Here is an 8,813-nt window from a genome sequence, read left to right as displayed (position 1 = left end):
CCCTCAGCTGGAGATTGGCAAAAGTGGTTCCCCAGGAGAAAAGGCCTCTCCCTCAGAGGACTGTAGTGATACCTTAAGAATTTCCCACCAACCTGGAAATAAAATAAATGAACAAAATTTGAGTTCAGTGGCACCTCTAAGCTTATATCCAGAATACAACTTTGTTTGTCTTAAAGGTGCCACTGGTCTCAAACTTTGTTCTGTTGCTTCTGACCAATACAGCTATCCCTCTTTCCAAATCTATCACATTGCTATGATTTGATTTTGTGACCAAACTTTTTTATTTTGCAATATATTGAGATAAATTCATCTCTACAAATTCAAATATATTTCTCCAATACATTACATATTTTCCTCCCCCCCCCCCACTCTTATTCGTGACCTCCGCCGGTACTTAAAACAAATTAAAAGCATATTAAAGATAAATTCACACTTGTAAAATCTTTAATCTTCGCTTGGTATTCATTACGCACAAAACTCATAGTTATAAAATCAACTCCGGAATTCCAGCTATCTTATTCTTATCTTAACTCATATATGTATAATTACCATGTAACTATATCTTACTAACTAAATAATCACAATTCCTCTTTATCATTTAAAGTTCAGTTAATGTTGTCATAAAAGACTAAATGACTCTTCACCCTCCATTATATTTCTACGTAACTTTGGGATTTACGTACTCCAGTCTTCTTTAAACTTCTCCAAATTATGTCATTTAAGATTCTAGTAAGTTTGTCCATTTCACTCCAGTTAAGAACCTTTAAGGCCCAGTCCCATTTTTCAGGTATTCTATCTTGCTTCCACATTTGCGCATACAGTGTTCTCGCAGCTGAAAGCAAATACCACAACAATGTTCTGTCTTGCTTCGGAAAGCTTTCCATTTGTAATCCCACCAGAAAGACATCTGGTGCTCTCCTAATGTTATAACCCAAGATTTTCGAGATCTCCTGTTGAATCATTATCCAAAATTGTTTCACAACATCCCTGGGTAGTTTACGCTTTCTGGCAAGCTCTGAATTGACTCTGTATGCATCATCACATAAACGCTCCATCTCCTTCGGATCTTCTTCCAAAAATTCAGCTGTAATTGTGACAATATGAGTCTTCACATCCTCTTGTTCATTCTCTGGCACTCCCCTTAGCCGAATCATATTCTCCATCAACTTACAGTCTTGTAGTATTGCTTTTTCTTGCATTTTCTTAATGGTGGCATCTTGATCTCTAATTTTCACTTCTGTGTCAACAGTCTTTTTAGCTATTGCTTGAGACTCTTTCCTTAGGTCATCAATTTCCTTCTTAAATTCTTTCTTTACCTCTTCAGCACTGGAGTTTATTTCCTTAATTAATTTCTTCTCACTTCCAGTTATTAAATCACTCATTGCCTTCAATATTCTTCCTTCCATAGCGTACAATTGATCATAAACTTGTTTAGACATTTTACCCTCTCTCACTAAGGCAGCTCTTAACCTTGTAATTCTTTATTCCAACTTTTACTCAGACATTACTGATTGTCCATTACAAATATGGGTTTTTAATTGGTATCTTCCCTCCCCAATCTGATAGTTGCATTTAACAGAACAGAGCATGCCCTTTTCAACAAGCCTAAAAACGCCGTCCTTGAAGCTTCCTAGCTCAAGATATTAATTTTTAAAGTTCCAAGCCTCTCTTTTTAAAAAGTTTTCCTTTTACCCTCTAGGGCTTATTTTCCAATTTCAAGGACATAGTCCATGTTATTTAGCCCTTAGGGGATTGTTTATATAAATTTTGAATCCTTTTATAGTCCACTTTCAAGTTATTTAGTGAAAATATTTTGGCCTTTCTGTAATTAGCCTCCAATGTTTCTCTATGGTTACTGACTCTTGCAAGTATCCAGATACTTGGATGCTCCTCTTCACTCCACACTTACTTCCTGACTCTCTAGCATTGAAGTCTCATAATGATTGCAGAAAATGTCACTTCCTGTTTTGAGGAGGGAGACTGCAGCTTTGTTATGACTGGGGTTTTTTTCCGAAGCCACAGGAATTCATAACAGCAAGTATTTTTCTGCACTTTTCTGCTTTCTTTTGAGTCCAAAAAAACCACTTCTACCCCCTTCCACTTCTTGATTTTCCACTTTGAAAAATAGTTCTGGGTCCCAGATCTTCCCTTTTAACAAGCTTAAATTGAACCCAGAGTAGCAGATAAGGATCGTTACCTTATTAACGACGTCTATTCTCTCATTATCCCGTCCACTTTATCTCAGATGTTGTTATAGTCCATAGGAAGTTGAAGCCTTAGTGAGTTTATGTCAATTTAATGACTCCAAGGATTCTTTGTAGGCGATAGAATGCAATTCTTCATCAGGGGAATCTTCAAAGCCGAAAAAAAACCCTCCTGGGATCTTTCGTCAGCCAAAGTGAATCCCCCTCGAAATAAACATGCATGCCGTAGACAATTTCCTTTACTGGAAAAAGTAGACAGTAGGCTTTATAAAGCCTTTTCTGTCTAAAAACAAAGATCCTGGTCTGCTCCACACAGGGAAACAGGTCAGCTCACCAAGCTTCAACCCCGGAAGTCCTCCTATGATTTGATTTTGAGGGCACTCAAAAAACCTACATGAAAACTCTCCATTGTAAGTCAACAGAAACGCAGGTCTTCAAATGCAGCTTTTCAGAACCACTACTCAGTTGTTCTGGGCAGACCAACTTTTAAATGTCTTCCAACAATATTGCAACCCAGTAGCATGAAGCAGTGGATAAATGAAGTAAATAAATGTGTCTTCATAAGAGAACGAACCAAAAATTTTCCGCAACAATAAATAGTAAATATAACTGAAGATGAGGACAGATAAAAGGTTGAGTGGTGGCAGGGAAGGAGAAAATGAACAATGGAGGTCCTGCAAGAGGGGAAAGAGAAGATAGTGTAGAGAGAAGGAAACTGAGGTGCCCCCCCCCCTCAAATTTGTGCAGGTTCCCCACTTCACAACTGGCTCTGGTCCAGCCAGCAATACACAACTCAGCCAGAGTTTACCCATCTACTACGGGAGGGAAAGAGGGATAACCTAAGACTGAGGGGCAGATACAGGAAGGTTGGCTGATGGGTGAGAAGGAAGCTAGAAAAGGGGAGAGACTATGGGGTTTTCATGAAAGGGGAAGAGGAAACAGTAAGGAGAAGAAAATAAAATGCCCCCTACAAGTCCTTGTGGGTCCCCCACCAGTCATTGATATTTGTCATTGCTGAGGAGCAGCACATAGAGTCAGATTCTGTTACCTGATTATTATCCTTGCAATGGGCTGCTCTGCTGCCATGTAAATGCTTACTTTTCCATCTATGCCTCCTGTAATGCATACCTTGTACTTTGTAGTTCATAACAGAAAGTACACTAATTGAATTTAAGGGCTTAATATTTTAAAATTTCATTTGACTATTATTCTGCTGTATATGTTGTATTACAGTAGGCAGAGAACTTAGCTAATATAAAGCAATTATTCTTTCTATAGGTTTAGTTTATGTCACTTTAAATATAACTTAATGGCTCTGATTCACAGAGCACAACCACAGATGGTAATTGAAGATTCCTGAACCAACTAAACAGATGGTTAGGTATAACAATATCAGTTCCAAAAGGAGAAGGCTGAATCTTAAAACAGGTTCTTTGTGTGTCAAATTGGCCAAACTACAAGTGATAATAGGGTTGAGCAACTGGAACTTCAGATAACTGATCTGGCCATAAAAGAAACTGAGGAAGTGAGCACTATTGGTGGCAGATATGGCATTGGAGAAGGGTTTTTGTTGTTAATTCTTTCCCCAGTTTGATTAAACAGCCCCATCCTGGCTGCTTTAAGCCCTGCTAGGAGAAAATACTAGCACAATACATATTCCTGTCATTTCCCCCCACCCCTATTGGGGCTAAAAGCAGTCCAAGATAGACATTTTTATTGGGGAAGTGCTGCAGGAGGAGGTGGGTTCCTCATTCAGCACTAAGGAAATAACATGAGAATCTCTCAGAGAATTCCAGTTAATCAACATCATGCATGGACCTCCCTTTTAAGTTTTTTTGTTGAAACACACAACCACATTCAAATTCAGAAGGGATAACTTCTCTCAAATGAGGGGAGAAGAAGAAAATGAAAGGAGAGATAAGGGCTGCAATCAGATGGGCAGTTCAACCTAACAGATTAAAAGGGCTCATTCATACAGCCACATGGCAGCTGGTCCCCAGTCATACTCACCCCATCAGAAGAAGTTGGTACAGAGTGTTCAGAGAAATTCTGGTGCTCACAGATCCCCATGCAGTCATCCCATATTGCCAGATGTCTGAATTCTCCTGGTGTACACTCAACCAAGTTGAGAAATGTGAACCTTTAACTCCAGTTTTGCTATTTTTTTTTCAACTTGTAGTGCATGTATGCATCAGTACATGGGCACACATGCACACCCAATAAATGTTTTCCAAAAAAAAAAATTCAAAGTGGGGGGAGGGGCTTAAAAAAAGAAAACCAGACCATGCACTTTCTAGTTGATGCACAGCACTAATCTGAATGGTCAACCATGGAAGAAGCACACAGTGAAATTGGTCAGGGTGGGAGTCTGATAAAAATTCTCTGTCACAAAATGCGATTGATTAATTAGTGGCATACCCAAACTGTGCCAACCTTCAAGTCTGACTGCAGTCAAGGCATGTCAAATCCTTTCAGGAAGCTTGGATACTATTTAAAACTTCAGTACTGGAAGTGTAGTTAAAATGTATACTACAGAATTTTTTTTAAAAAGTATACTACATTTCTCCAAGCTAAAAAGCCATAACTTCTTTAACCTTTCTTCATAGTGAAGGTGTTCCATCCCCTTAATCATTTTAGTTGCCCTTTAGCAATACTATAGTATTTTTTTAGACGAAGAAGACCGCAGATTTATACCCCACCCTTCTCTCTGAATCAGAGTCTCAGAGCGGCTTACAATCTCCTCTATCTCCTTTCCCCACAACAGACACCCTGTGAGGTGGGTGGGGCTGAGAGAGCTCTCACAGCAGCTGTCCTTTAAGGACAACTCCTACGAGAGCTATGGCTAACCCAAGGCCATTCCAGCAGGTGCAAGTGGAGGAGTGGAGAATCAAACCCAGTTCTCCCAGATAAGAGTCCATGCACTTAACCACAGAGCCAAAGGAGGGACATTTCCCTTCCCCAACATCCTCCAAGGGCACTGGAGAAAGGAAAGGCTGAGTGATCTGGCCCTGCTTGACTTTCCCATGTTGCAGGAGGGTCAAGGGGGGGGAGTTTGCACAGAGGTCCAATTTGGGCCAGCACTGGGGGCCCTCCCCCACTGGAGGGCAGGTGATGGAGCCTTGCCTGGGGTGGCAAAAACCCCAGCGCCGGCCCTGTTTTTGCACATACTACTGGAAAGACAAGTCTCCCCCATCCTATAACCATGCATTGGGATTTTTTCTACCTAAATGCAGAACTTTACATTTTTCCCTGTTAAAATTCATTTTATTGGTTTCAGCCCAGTTTTCCAGTCTGTATCCTGCAGGTCCATCAATGGCTATTAGCCACAAGGTATAGATGAAACACTATGTTTAGGGCAGGGATGCTCTGTATTCTTGATGCTTGGGGGGGGGAGCAGTGGGAGGGCTTCTGAGTTCTGGCCTGATGATGGACCTCCTGATGGCACCTGGGTTTGGGCTGCTGTGTGACACAGAGTGTTGGACTAGATGGGCCATTGGCGTGATGCAACATGACTTCTGTTATGTTCTTATGTAACATGGTGTTGAAGGTTGGCCTTTCCTTGCTTACTGACAGTTCTGCAACCTAAAACAGCTTCCTATCCGCAACAGTGGGACATCTAACAGACACAAACCCAGGGACCAGGCCTTGCAACACACTAAGATGCCAGCTGTGTCCCCATACATGCTCAAGAAATACTATAACCTTCATCTATGCCATTTTGGATTCACCTATTTGCTCATCCTCCAATGGGGTTTGGAGAGTAGACTTAAATGGAGTTTACAGAAATGTTTCAGAATAATGCATTATGAATTGTTGATAGTAAGGCAAAATGAATAAGACTCAGTGAGACACATAAAGTTGTTTCCAGACAGTACTTACAAATCCTGCAAACTTACCTACTGTACGACACCCTAGAAGAAGAGCATTGAGACGTGAAACAACCCAAGGACCGGTCATTATGATTGTCGGACTGTATTTATGACTATAAATTAATGAGGATATTGATCATTTAAGAGACAGTAGGAATAAGAGTGCTTCTGGATGGAATAGTTTTTGTATGGTCTCTTGTAACTTGTACATTTCAATATTTGTTATATTACTATTATCGAGATTTGGATTTGATACTGAATATAGAGGATTTATATATATTGGTTCTAGTTGCTTTACTATTTTTGCACGGAGAGTTCTTTCTTGGGTTGTTAGCAGCAGTTCCTCCATGGTCCTGGTTGTCCATCATGTCTCTACATAGAACAGTCAGGTCAGTCCATGGACTAAAGAATTAATGATCACAACTCTGACATTAAAACTGCAATATTCAGAAGTCAGTGGGAGGACATTTTAATATCCTTCTGTTTCTCACCTGAAAATCACCATCCTTGATGGTCTTAAAGACATTTTCCAGTGTGAAACTGCTGGATCATCATGAGATTTTATATTATTCCTCTTCCCACCAATTCAGGACTTTGGATGTTTATCTCACTGTATATGTCAATAATCGTAGCAAAACTGAGACTCCCTTTCCACCCAATACTAGTATTAACAGTCTAAGCATAAATATTGTATAATCTGTATTTATTAGATTCATAGATTATATAATTAAATTTAACCTTGTACTTAGTTGCATTTCATGGCCTCTTTACCCTGCTGTTTTCTTCGTACCTACTACATATAATGATAACTTAGGGCGTTTTCGCACTGACCTTAATCGGCAGTGACGTCCCTCTTCACCGCGCAGGATCTGCGCGGATTTCGCACCAATTGCTGCGGAGCACCCGGAAGAGCCGCAAAGTCCCGCGGCTTTTGCGGCGCAAATGGAAACTGGTTTTTGGCGGTTTCCATTTGTGCCGCAAAAGCCGCGGGACTTTGCGGCTTTTCCGGGTGCTCCGCAGCAATTGGTGCGAAATCCGCGCAGATCCTGCGCGGTGAAGAGGGACATCGCTGCCGATTAAGGTCAGTGCGAAAACGCCCATAGTGAAAATCCACTCATTGCCTCTGAAGAAGTGGAGTCTAGTCCATGAAAGCTTCTAGTTAAATGACTGCTTAGAGTGATTAAACATATGGCATGTCCTTTGAATATAGGCAAAGACTTTTGGATTTTCTGTTTGCAGAATTTGGATTTTGGGGGTTACAAAATGTACCATTTTGGTACAACATGGCAAATAATGAACAGTTGGTTTAACCAATGCCAAGTTGCAGAATAAAATTTTCCAAAAAGAATTCTGATTCAGTTTAAGTAAGATACACATAGAAGCAAGAGTGGACTATGTAAATCCTTTTGAGAATCCACTGAAGTGACCAATGAAAGATGCATTATATATTGGCATTTCCCATATCTTATGTATTTGTTACTGTAGCTGGTAGGTTCAATCATTCACCTGGAACTTCAGACATCTATCTACTTAGTTGCCTGTTCTATTATGAATGGGTTCCATACAGCTAACTTTTCTGCTAATCAAAAAGGAAAGAGGAGTTCCCACTGACTACCAAAAAACACCATGCCAGGGATTGTGAGACCTGCATGTGCAAAATCCATGTGGGCTGGGAGCTGTATTAAATGGGGAACTGGGTAAGAATAAATGAAAATGCTGGCTGAATCCAAGCCAACATTATTAAAAATATTTCTGAATGGAAATTTCATTGACTAAGGATATGTATTTTTGGATGTATATACTGAGATGGAATCTTCTAAGATCCCAGAAAATATTAACTCCAAATTCTATTGTCATCTTAAAAACAATTCACAGAAACAAATTCAAAAGGACCAGAAGTCCTTAAATATCAGGAGATTAAAATATTAGGAATTACAATGCTCTGGGCTTCTTTTGAGCAGGAATGCAGAGGAACACAATTCCAGCTGGCTTGATGTCAGGGTGTATGGCCTAATATACAAATGAGTTCCTGCTGGGGATTTTCTACAAAAAAAGCCCTGACAACATTGACAAATAAAAACAGACAGCAATGAATATAGATGATTGTAAACAAAACCACATCAATTTTAAATTTTTAGTAAGAAACAAGGATAGCACAAGAACATTATTAAACCAGTTTAAATGTCCAGTGAAAAAGATGGTTTTAGCATAAATGTTGAAGTTCAGTTTTAAAGAGTTTTATTGGTTTCAGAAAGATTAAGGGTAGGGGGAATAGAAAGCACAATACATTTGACCTTATTCTGCATAAAAATACTTTTGAAAAATACAAGCTTACATCTACAATATTTTCTTTACATAAATTGTCCCATATTATTTTGTCTATACTAAACATCATCAACATTTTAAAATTTTATAGTATAAATCTTTTGTTAAAGTTATCTATTAGTTTTGACAATAAATAGTTTTTACATAAATTGTCCCATATTATTTTGTCTATACTAAACATCATCAACATTTTAAAATTTTATAGTATAAATCTTTTGTTAAAGTTATCTATTAGTTTTGACAATTCCAGTAAAGGCAATTTTGTAATATAAAATACAGCGGGGGGGGGGGGAGAGAAATAAGTTCACACCAGAGAATCTTAAGAGTCTTTGAGTGTCTAACCAGGCATAAAATTTCATCCAATATTTTCTTGCTTCTTCTTTAGATCTCCCAGCCAATAGCTGGGATAGAAAGT

This window comes from Heteronotia binoei, chromosome 3, assembly GCF_032191835.1.
Source record: "Heteronotia binoei isolate CCM8104 ecotype False Entrance Well chromosome 3, APGP_CSIRO_Hbin_v1, whole genome shotgun sequence".
Taxonomy (NCBI): Eukaryota; Metazoa; Chordata; class Lepidosauria; order Squamata; family Gekkonidae; genus Heteronotia; species Heteronotia binoei.
Note: the sequence above shows the minus strand (reverse complement) of the source record.